We start from the raw sequence: 12616 nt of genomic DNA, 5'->3' as shown, positions 1-12616 counted from the left end.
TCCTCTCTTCGTCCTTTAGATCCTTCTCTGGTCCAAGGAATGTGATGTACTCAACATCTAGCCCAGTGACCCACTCATCATCTGAGTTTTCGAACATGCCTCTGAAGCGAGAAAGGCATCCTTTCACCGTCGCGGAAGAACGGGTGTAGATGACGTCGAACTCATCGCCAATGATGGTTCTAACCTTGTACTCACCGCCGATCATGGAGATTTGGGACGCCATGGATTTGGGAGGAGGGTTAGGATTAGTGGAACTGCCGTAATGTGAATGGACAGGACGACTAGGAGCGAACCGCCGTAGTATTGAAGGACGTGCGGGGTCGAGTAGGAGCGAACTGCCAGCGTGCGAACGACAGGGTAGTGGCTTTCCATTCTTCCATGATACGGGCTTCCGAGAGCCCTTGGATCTGAGATCGAACGGTTGCATGGCGTGATTCTAGACCTATGGGTGAATATCCTATCCTGGAGGGTTATTCTGCAAATTTTCAGCAACTTAGCATGCGACCGTTTGATCTCAGATCCCAGGGCTGCCAGCAGCCCGTATCATGGTCGCGCCTACCACGACCGTCGCGTCGCTCCCGCGGTCGCGCCCTTGGAGATTTAACACGATGCGTTAGGCTATCTGATGTTGGCATGTCATACATAGTCATCACTTAGTCACTCATACTACAACAAGGTTGGCTATAAGGTTGGCTATAAGTGTATTTTTTTTACTCCTCTCTATCTCTTTCTTCGTACTCCCTCCGTCCCATAATATAAGAATGTTCTTGACACTAGTGTAGTGCCAAAAACGTTCTTATATTATGGGACACAGGGAGTACTAGTATTTATTGCCTTTGCCAAGGAGTGACCTCTTCAATGAAATGGTGTTGCTAAGTTTGCTTCATTTAATTAGCTATAGACTCAAAATTGTCTTTTCACCTAGGTACACGTGCTTAGCACCGTTTCTTCCTTGGGTCACCAAACTAGACTCTCTCTTCTTGATTAACTTGCCACATCAGACTTTATGCCTATGTGGCAAGCTTAAGCACCTGTAGGAGCAAGTAAAAGTAAGTACAATAGTGCGCTTTAAATGGCATTTTTGCATATGTGGAGGAAAGAGAGGCAAGGAAAAAGTGGAGAAGTGGGCTCTCATGCAAGAGCCAGCCTCTACTACATGGTGGAGAATTGGGAGAGGCACCTGTATGGAGGTGGTCAGGAATCGGGAGACTCACGCCGATCGTAGCGCCGCAGTTAAAATGATAATGGCAAGTCAAATCACGGGGCCCCACCTGTCCAGCAGTAACTCGCTGTCAAACCACACAGCCCTACGTTTGCAGCAGCCTACTCCCTCGTCTTCTCGCATCTCTGTCAAACCGACTAGGCGGAACTGCCCCGCCGCCTACCGCGCAGGAAAAGCCCCGCCCTCGACTTTTAAATAGTATACAATATACTAATTTTGTATCCATGGATTGTGCCTGTGCCATGGAGCAAAGCGTCTAGAAAACGGAGGAGAGACGGTGGTCTTGCAATAGAGAAGAGGGAGAGGCGAGACGGTGGTTTTGGAATGGAGATGATGGAGAGGAGAGGAGGTGGTTTTGCAATGGAGAAGATCAGAAGAGGGAGAGGCGAGATGGTGGTTTTGGAATGGAGATGATGGACAGGAGAGGAGGTGGTTTTGCAATGGAGAAGAGGGAGAGGAGCGTGCGACAGCGATTTAGGATTGGACGAGAGGTCCGGCGCGCTGTGACTGGATCAAAATCAAAATCAATTTACCCTTCAATTAAGAAAGCGACCCCACATTAACTAGTCTCCCTTTTATTCTGGGTCATAATTGACCATGATTTTCGCACATAAAATATATGTTCTATGTTGCAAAAATAATATAATTTGAACGTACATTCAGATACGAACCAAACGATACAATTTTTGGTGACATGTATTCACATTTTGCTTGTCAAATACAGTACGTGGTCAAACTTTGACCCAAAATACGCAAAACAACAAAAAATACTTCCAAGACCAGCGCCGCTCTTCCGCTCTTCTCCTCTTAAACCACCGCCGCTCCTCTCTTGTTCCAATCTAAATGCAGTGCCGCTCCTCTCCTCTTCCATTTCAAAACCACCGCCCCTCCTCTCCTGTTCTAGTCCAAAACCAGCGTCGCTCCTCTCCCGTTCTAATCCAAAACCAGCGCTGCTCCTCTCCTCTTCCATTCAAAACCACCGCCGGCGAGTGAAGGTGCTGTGGAGAAGTAGATCGATGGAGGAGTACAACTGATACGTGAGGATGGCAGATGGCGACCCTGTGAAGCTAGCTAGGATGTTGGAGATACAGTCTTGGTTTGACAACAAGGACCAACCAGCGGCGACGGCGACATCCATGGCCAAATATCTGCAACAGAGCGAAAAGGCGGCGATACTCCCGGAGGGAGTCACGCCGGAGTACATAGAGCTGCTCCTCTGGGCCATGGAGCAAACAGATTCACCGAATCTGATCGTGAGGGAGCGGTGGTGGGAGTATCGATCCCAGATGGAGCATCCACCAGAGGTTGAAGGATCGAGCATCTACAGGGTGCCGTTTGTGAGGGTGTCCTACCAGAGCGAGCCGGTGGAGTCTTCATCGACCGAACCCAACTGCAAGAGGAGAAAAGCAGTTGGCCCGACGACGCTTCCCCGCCATCGTCTCCCTCGCCGTTCACATCGTCTCACGGGGTGGCTGTCTACCGCCGAGGAATAGGAGGGGGCTGCCCCCCAGCCCAATAGTCGGGCAGGTTGTGAATTGTCAGGAGGAGCTTAGGGTTGTCAGTATTTGCAGGTTGTGAATTGTATTTTGTGTTGTGTATTTTTAGAGTACTTTCAGATATGAATGTCTTTTGAATTTTAGATTTGCAGTATTGAGCATATGAAGTATCTTATGAACTCTAGAGATCTATTTTTAGCACTTAAAAAATATAGTTTCATAGAAGTATAAAAGTGCAGACGATGTGATTCTCAGAGAAGAAACTGCAAGTTTAGTTTCAGATAAGAAACTGCAACTTTCAGAGGCAAAGCATTTATATTAACACGGCCTTTTCAAACAGGGTTAACATCATGTTGGAAGTTTTATTCATGGTTGAAAATGGAACTACCAGCCAGTTAACATCATGCTGATCAACATTCATGCATAGCACATCTTCATATGATGCACAGTCAAAATGCCCACACAATGTCGAGTGTGCGAAACACAGAGAAAACGAGGGACGAAGTTTTGGCAAGTGTTGGACGTGGTTTTGGGCTGCCCCGTCTAGGCTTTCATTTTTAACATGCGCAGCCCACGACCTCGGATGGGAGGTCCATAGGCCTGTTTGTATTTTCTTAGGGCCGTCATGTATCGACCGGCCTATGGACCTCCCATCCGAGGTTTTATTTTTGGCAGCCCAATTTATGTACTTTTTTGAAGAAAACGCAGAGGTCTGTTCTATTTTTCTGTATAAGAATAGGAACGCCAGGTCCAACTTATGTTTCCCTTCTAACTATATTATATATATTTAAATTATTTTATATGTTGACTGTTTAGTTCACATAATTGGCAAATAGATGACCGCTCTCGCATGACCGCTCTCGCGATCCCCTTCGCCCCCGCTACCACCTCCACCCTCGCCGCCGCCGCCGCCACTACCTCCACCCTCGCCGCCGCCATAGAACTCGCCGCCACCCCCCGCCTCCTGACTCCGGGCGCGCCTGCCCCCCTCAGCAAGTCTGCTCGCGCGCCCCATGGAGTTGCCGGCCAGATCCATGGGGAAATGGCTGGAAGATAGGCAGATGTACAAGGTGCATCTCCCACATGTCTACAAAGCCTTCCCGCGAATGCTCCAGCCGCTCAACTCCGTCGCGCCGGCGGTGCTGTGGGAGACTCGAGGGAGGAGATGGAGGGTGCGGGCGATGCGGATCTGCGACGATGCTCTCTCCTGGACCCAGTGCACGCGTGAATGGAGGGAAGCAGAGGTAGCTGCGAGGGAGGAAGCCGAGGAGGGATCGAATCCGTTCTCTCACTCGCGCAGATATGCTTGGATGTGCAAGGATCTTGTGGATTGGGAGCTGCTGAATCTAGCCCTATAGATCTACTTTGAAGGAGATTTCTCGGAGAAGCACAGGATGCCCCACCCAGGGAGCCGCCGATTGCGTTCGTTCGATGGGCGAAAGGAGAAGTGAATTCAGGAGATCCACGTCGTGCTGCGAGATGGGAATGCATGACTGGACTCATGCCCACCAGCACGCCACCGGAGCCGGAGAAGGTGGATCTCCTACCTTATCTCTCCCCCAAACCTGCAGAAGATTGAAATTGGGCTTGCAATCTGCTTCAATTGGGCTGTCTGGTGGTTATTTCTACTTCCTGGGAGACAACATCTGGCTGGAGGATGAGAATGAACCAGGAACTCCGATGAATTTCCCCTATCACAATGGGAGGGAGCACCGGTTGGGCAGTGGTACGGCCCACCTCCGCCCCAAATGGGGGCACAATCTGGGCAGGCTCCTGTAATTGCCCAAGATCAATCTGCTGGTGGTTCTGACTCTCAGATCAGTGGGAAATCTCAAGGCAAGAATCAGCAAAAGAAGAGACAGGACATCCAGAAAACTGCTACTGCCCCTGCTTCGGGCCTTATGGCATACTCTGAGGTGATCTACTACAACTGTGGGGAACCAGAGCATCATTTGGATAAATGTGTCAAGCCCAAGAGTTGTTTTATCTGTAAAATGGTTACCCATAAAGTTGAGAATTGCCCTGTTAGAAGGAAAACCCACAGTTCTGCTAGATATGTTGGAAGTGCTGCTCCAGGATTAGGGTTCTACCACATAGACCCAGCTGATGGAAATGCTCAGTATCATGGCTCCTTGAAGAATGTGGGGATTGTTCTGGTACAATCTGGTGAAGTGACCAAGCAGGAACTTGCCACTGAGTTTGCAGACATTTACAAAACCAACTGGCCCTGGCCAATCAATGCCCTAGATGAGTGGACATTCTTGGTCAAATTCCCTCCTGAAATAGATGTAGTTCAAGTTGCTGGATACCCCTGTTTTGGTCTCAAAAAAGACAATGTTATAGTCAATGTTGAAGTCTGGAAAGGCAGGATTGAGGCTGAAGAGGACCTCCAGGAAACTTGGATCAAGATCAGGAAACTGAACCCCCAAGTGGTGTGACTGGACTATGCTAGATCAAATCACTTCCACTCTGGGGGTCTTACTGGATGTGGATTGGCAGCATAATTTCAAGTCATTCTATGAAACTGTTAGGGTCAAAATCTTATGTAAAGATCCCTCCAAAATCCCTGCTAAAAGGCTTTTTGGAGTTGGGAACAAAATCTATAGGCTACTCATTGAGGTGGAGTCCTTAACCCCCACTGAAACTGGCACCTCCACCAACCTCTCTGCTGGTACATATGTCTCTGCAGCTGAAACTGGTACAAATCTTACTGAAGATGCCGAATCCAACAGGAGCTCTAGATCTGAATCAGATAAAGGGTCTGCTGCCAATTCTGGGGCTCCTAACATCAAAGGACAATCTTTTGGCCACAGTCAGATGCTTGGAGAAACTACACCCACTTCAGTCCTCAAGACACACCTCCCCGATTCTCCATAAACTCCTCAACTCAGCATCCAGGAAAAGATCTTGAATTCTGTCCTTGATGAAACTGATGGATTCAACCTCCTTAGGGAAATGGAGCTCCTGGAAGATGATGATCTGATGGAATTAGAAGGTTCTGTAGATCTACAAGAGGATCAAGAGGCACTTGTTGAAACAACTGAACTCCCAGACAATTTGGACTCAAAACACAACTCTGACTTCCCTGCCCTTCCTAAGGAGAAGCACCTTCCCAAATGGGGTCCTGTTCAAGCCACCAGAACCAGTGCCAGGGTAGCTGGTGATAAGAGAACCATTATTGAAAAGGCTCCACAGCTCAAAGAGGTTCAGAACCTGGAAGTGCAAAAACCCCAGGGTATGAAACACACTTCCTTCTCCAACTTTAATGATCCTTCCTTCAATGCCATTGCTGCTAAGATTGGTGTAGATGTTACTTCTCTTAATGATGGCATTGAATGTTCTTCCTTTATTTACCCTCACCAAAACAGATCTGAAGGCTCTATTTGTGAGAATTTTTCTCTAGATGGTAGTTCTAGTTTAGACTGCGTTGACCCCCCTACTGAGCCAAGTGAGGGTCTCTGGTCTCTTATTTGTAGACATAAATGGGGCAAGCACCCTAGGAACAACATTTCTCCATGAATGCTCTGTTCTGGAATATTAGAGGTATTGCTGCTCCTGGTAGGAAATCCCTTATTATTGATACCATTAACAAAACCCATGCTACCATCCTTGGGTTCCAGGAAACTAAGAAAGAGGATTTTTTCCTCTTCTTTTCTTAAATCTCTCATTAGCAACAGAGATTTTGACTGGCATGTTCTTCCATCCAAAGGATCTGCTGGAGGCATCCTGATGGGAATAGATTTAAGCATTTTTGAGGCTGTTGCTTGGTCACACCTAGACTTTTCTGTTAGTTGTTTAGTTAATTTGAAAACTACTGGTCAAACCTTTAGGATTATCACTGTTTATGGCTCTCCTTATGAGGAAGGCAAAGAAGCTTTTATTTTTGAACTTCATACCTTATTTCTAGATACTCACATTCCCATCCTGATTGGAGGGGATTTTAATTTAGTTAGGAATGCTGCAGATAAAAGCAATGGTTCCATTGATCATAAATGGAGTGACTGCTTCAATGCCTGGATTGAGATCTAGAGCTTGCTTGAAATTAAACTTTCTTCTAGGAAATTTACCTGGGCCAATAATCAAATAGACTTGATTATGTCCACCATTGACAGAATTTTCTGTGACACAGAATTAGATAGTTTCTTTCCCCTTTCTAGTTGTAGAGCTCTGCCCAGATGTGGTCGTGACCACACTCCTTTGCTCCGGGACTCTGGTCTTAACCAAACTCCAAAGAGCAATAATTTTAAATTTGAAAAGTGGTGGTTGCTTAGAGAAGAATTTACTGAGCTAGTCAGGAAAATCTGGAATGAGCCTATTGGGAGCAGCTGCCCCCTAGAAAATTGGCAGATCAAAATCAGGAGATTTAGAAGAACTACCAAAGGGTGGAACTCCAATGAGGAAGCTAATCTTAGAAGATACAAAAGGCTTCTCCTCCTTGAGTTTGATTCTCTAGATATTAAGGCAGAAACCACTGACCTCTTTGAGGCTGAGACTAATAGATTAAACTTTTTCCATGGAGAGCTCAAGAAAATCTGGCTTTAAGAAGAAATCAAAGCCAAACAAAGGTCTAGAGATAGGAACATTAAGGAGGGTGATAGAAATACTAATTACTTCCATGCAGTAGCTAACAAGAGGAGGAGAAAAACCCTCATTCACTCCCTTGATGGCCCTAACGGCCCTGTTACTAAGGTAGATGAGATGCTGAAAGTGACTAGTGGCTTCTACAAAGACCTATTTAAGAAAGAAAACCCTTCTGGGTTCTCTCTACAATTTTTTTTCTCTTCTTCTGAAAAAATATCTCCTGCTGAAAATGAGCTGCTAGAAGCCCCCTTTTCAGAGACAGAGGTGAAGGAAGCCATTTTTAGCTCTTATCCTGATGGAGCTCCTGGTCCTAATGGGATTCCCTTCTTGTTTTACCAGCATTTTTGGGACTTGGTGCAAAATGATCTCTTAGATCTTTTCCAAGCCTTTCATAGAGGAGAGTTGGACATATACAGGCTCAACTTTGCTATGCTCTCTCTTATTTCTAAAGAGATTGAGGCCACCTCTATGAAGAAATTCAGTCCTATCAGCCTTATTAACTGCAGTTTTAAGATTTTCTCTAAAGTCCTCACCACTAGGCTCTCTAAAGTCCTGCAGAGGTTGATTGCTAGCAATCAATCTGCATTTCTGAAAGGGAGATACATTTTAGAGAGTGTTGTTGCTGCTCATGAAGTTCTTCATTCAGTCCACTCAGGAGGTGATAAAGGACTTGTCCTTAAATTGGATTATGATAAAGCCTTCGATAAAGTTGACCTTCATTTCCTTATGAAACTCCTAGAGCTTAGAGGTTTTGGGGGTGAATGGACCAGTTGGATCTAGCAACTTACTCATGGGGGGTCTGTTGGGGTCAAGTTAAATAACTATGAAAGTGATTTTTTCCTTGCTGGTAAAGGCCTTAGGCAAGGTGACCCCATCTCCCCGTTTTTGTTTAATTTAGTAGTGGACGTTCTTACTAAAATGCTGAGCAAAGCTGCTGATCATAGTCTGATTGCAGGGCTCTGTCCTGAGGTCTGCCCTGGTGGCATCATCTGCCTTCAATATGCAGATGATACCATCCTTTTCTTAGACAACGACTCCACACATGCTAGCAATCTGAAAACTGTTCTAACATGTTTTGAACAAGTCTCAGGCATGAGAATCAACTACTCTAAAAGTGAACTCATCCCTATCAACATGGATGATCAGGAGTTAGCTGACTTCCTCTCTATTCTAGTATGTAATAAAGTTAACTTCCCCATTAAGTACCTAGGTATCCCTCTCCACTATGATAAACTAAGGAGAGAGGATATCCAACCCTTTCTGGATAAAATCATTAAAAGGATTGCTGGGTGGAGGGGCAAACTTCTCCCTTACAGAGGTAGATTGATCCTCATACAAGCTTGTTTGGCTAGCATTCCAGTGTATCTCCTCTCCTTCTTCAAGTTCCCTAAATGGGGAGTGAACCTCATCAATTCTCAGATGTCTCATTGCTTGTGGAATGATTTTGAGGGAAATAGGAAGCTACACCTTGCTAATTGGGCCCTAGTCTCTATGAAAAAAGATTTTGGAGGCCTAGGCATACCTAACCTCCAAGAAATTAACATCTGTCTTCTAGGGTCTTGGATTAAAAGATTCTATGAGGAAGACCTGAAACCCTGGAAGCTTCTTATTGCCCATAAATACCTAGGAAATAAACCTAATATTTCTGTCCCTTCCTCCAACCCTAAGACCTCTAGATTCTGGAAAGGATTAAAATCTATTATGCATGCTGTGAAATTTGGCTACAGATGGAACATAGGGGATGGGAGCAGAACCAGGTTCTGGGAAGATACATGGTTTGGCACATCCCCCCTAGCAGTCCAATTTTGGCCTATTTACTCTGTCTGCAATGAGCTTAACAAAAGTGTTAATGAAGTTTGGGACGGTCAATGCCTAAAACTCTCTTTTAGAAGGAACTTAGTGATAGTCTCATGGAACAATGGTTCCAGTTGGAGGAAATTGCCAAAAGCATTACCTTTACTGCCGAGCCGGATGCCCTGATTTGGCAGCTGGATAATAAGGGGAAGTATTCCTCCAGCTCCCTCTATCATGTTATCAACTTTAGAGGGTTTCAACCCGTGTTTATCCCTATTGTCTGGAAATTGAGAGTTCCCCCTAAAATTCATGTATTTCTCTGGCTTCTCTCCAAAAACAAATTGATGACTAGGGACAACCTTAGGAAGAGACACATCATCAAACCCCTTGATTGTGTTTACTGCTTGGACCAAGAGTCTTGTTCTCACCTATTTTTTGAATGTATAGTTGCCAAACATCTCTGGGCCCACATTGAGAAATATTTCTCTAGTCAGATTGGCTCATCCTTCGAATCTGTCGCCAGATTCTGGATTGCTACCAAAAAGTGCTCTGTTTTAAATATTGTTAGCTCAACTGTCCTTTGGTGCCTCTGGAAATATAGAAATGCTATGATTTCTAGTAACACCTCCTGGATTTCCATTCCGTAGGTCTTGAGGTTGACTAGGAACATGGTGAGGAACTGGGCAATTCTTTCCTCCGGATCGAACAAGGACAAGTTGATGAGCTTTGTGGAAACCCTAACAAGATCCCACCAGAAACCGTTGGCGATCACTTGTGGCTGAACAAGGCTTGACCTGCTCTGGGGCTGGACCCGTGGGCTTGTCTCAAGATCTCTGATGAAGATGATGGGCACCTGGCGCCGAAAAAGAGGGACATCCACCATGCTACGCCTTCCAGCCCGGTGTCTCCGCTTGCTTACTGGTCGCCACAGGCTGACACGGCCCCTCGGCTGAAGACCATGAAGGCTTCGCTGGACCCTCCTTGTGTCATTTGAGTGCTCTATCCGCTCTGCCTTTGGCATCGCTTGGGTGATTTGTGTTTTTTAGAGAACTTGTTCATCCACCCCCCTAGTTTGTAGCTTTTCTACCTTTGCTTTCGAACTGCTCTTTGAGCTGCTGTATCAGAATATGTTGTGGTTTCGTTCTCAGCAATGGAACCGGGGAGATGCTCCCTGTTTTTATAAAAAATATATTTTATATGTTATTATATATTATTTTTATTGTCATCATATATTTAACGGATACTTACATATGTAAGAAAACAATATCCCACATCTTATTAACTTATAAAAATAATTTTTTAACAAATAAAATCCTGGATTGTTTTGGCATGAAAATCCTAGTGATTGTGTACAAAATCTTGGTAAGATTTAAAGACGAATGTAATAATATCACTTATTATTTAAATATATTTATAACAAAATGCTCAGCCCCTTTTTATTTTTTGATAACATTGCTGGCCCAACCCAACATTATAATTAGAATCAGCCCAGCAAAATTGTGTATTTCGAGAAAGTGCAAATGGCCTGTAATTTTTTAGGAAATAAAATAAATGGGCTGCATGGACGCTACATTATTTGTTCACCCGACCCAGCTAATGGTTGTAATTCAAAAAAAAGATCAAATTGACTGTAAATTCTACCGCGCAAAAAAAGACTGTAAATTCTGAAAAAATGGGTTGAATACGTGCCACATTTTTGGAGGCTGAAATGTGGGCCAATAGGTCGAAGCCAACGCAAGTCGTTGTCAATTTAGTCAACAAATGATTCTGACATGTTAGCCGTTGGATTTACATCCAACGACCGGCATCCATCTTCAATCTCTCGTCTTCTTCCTCCAGCGCCGCCGGGACCACCTCCCGCCTCCTGCTGCTAGCAGCTCTGCTTAGCACGCTTCGCTATGAAGCGCTACTCCACCGTTGGCCAGGCCATCCCTCCACCCCTCCACACCTCCTGTTCTTCTCCACCGACTGCCGAACCACACCGCACTAGAACCAGTTAACCCTCTTACACCTCTCCGTCTGCGACTCTACTCCCGCGTCTTCCCATCTCCGGCTCGTTGCTGTCCGGGGCCTCACCGTCATCCACCATCTTGGATGCGCTCGGCGCGGCGTGGTCAACGTAGTCAACGAACGACACCATCGGAAGTAGACTGTGCATGGAGAGGCTGACAGCTAGGTCCACGGCCGCACACAAGGAAATGCCTCCTTATTACGCGCAAAATAATGATTCCTCCACCTGACATCTGGGACCCACCGGAAGGGCCTCTGTATTTCATGAAAATAACGTGCCCCCCACTGACATGTCGGACCCACCAGCTATCTTCGCACGCAAGGAAGTGCCTCCTTATTACGCACAAAAAATGAATATTCCCCCTGCCAGCTGGAACCCAGCATAGTGGGAGGCTGACTTGTGGGCCTACCAAGTTGACGGGGACGGAGGGTGTCGGTGTCAAAACCGGTGGATCTCGGGTAGGGGGTCCCGAACTGTGCGTCTAAGGCGGATGGTAACAGGAGGCAGGGAACACGATGTTTTACCCAGGTTCGGGCCCTCTTGATGGAGGTAAAACCCTACGTCCTGCTTGATTAATATTGATGATATGGGTAGTACAAGAGTAGACCTACCACGAGATCAGAGAGGCTAAACCCTAGAAGCTAGCCTATCGTATGATTGTATGTTGTCCTATGAACTAAAAACCCTCTGTTTTATATAGACACCGGAGAGGACTAGGGTTACACAAGGTCGGTTACAAAGGAGGAGATATACATATCTGTATTGCCTAGCTTGCCTTCCACGCCAAATAGAGTCCCATCCGGACACGAGACGAAGTCTTCAATCTTGTATCTTCATAGTCCAACAGTCCGGCCAAAGGATATAGTCCGGCTGTCCGGAGACCCCCTAATCCAGGACTCCCTCAGTAGCCCCCAAACCAGGCTTCAATGACAATGAGTCCGGCGCGCAGTGTTGTCTTCGGCATTGCAAGGCGGGTTCTTCTCCAACTTTCAAGTGTTCGTAAGCAGTGTCTGGCTCCATAAATGTTGAACCTCTTGGCTTCTGTGCCCAATAAGGGCTATCTCCCACGCGTCGAATGAATACGAGGCGCCAGGGCGCTTTTACATTCGCCCCCCTAGCCAGATAAATAAATTGTCTATTAAAGGGATGGGGATTCTTAGATCCAATCCATATCATCCCCCCAGCGAGAATTTATCAGAGCGTGCTTCGGAAAGATTCATTCCAGCATGGCCGACCTCCGCAGCTCCTCCTCCCGCCCCCGTAGCCCTAAGCCCGATGATTGGGAGAGGTGTTCAGTCCCGCACAGTCGATTAGTCGAGCTGCAGACTAAGGGATTTCTCCCTCCGGCGTACATGGTGCCCGTTCGAGCCGAGCTCGCCACCTACAATGGCGGGGAGCAAGCGGAGAACTTTCCCTATCCCTCCATGGGGGAACGGGGTTGCCTTGTTCCTTACTTACTAAGGGGACTCGGATTTCCAATTCATCCGTTCCTCCGCGAGCTCCTGGAGTTCT

Source organism: Triticum urartu, chromosome 2 (genome assembly GCF_003073215.2).
Source record: "Triticum urartu cultivar G1812 chromosome 2, Tu2.1, whole genome shotgun sequence".
Lineage (NCBI taxonomy): Eukaryota > Viridiplantae > Streptophyta > Magnoliopsida > Poales > Poaceae > Triticum > Triticum urartu.
The sequence above is the reverse complement of the archived record's forward strand: the minus strand, read 5'-3'. Positions refer to the sequence as shown.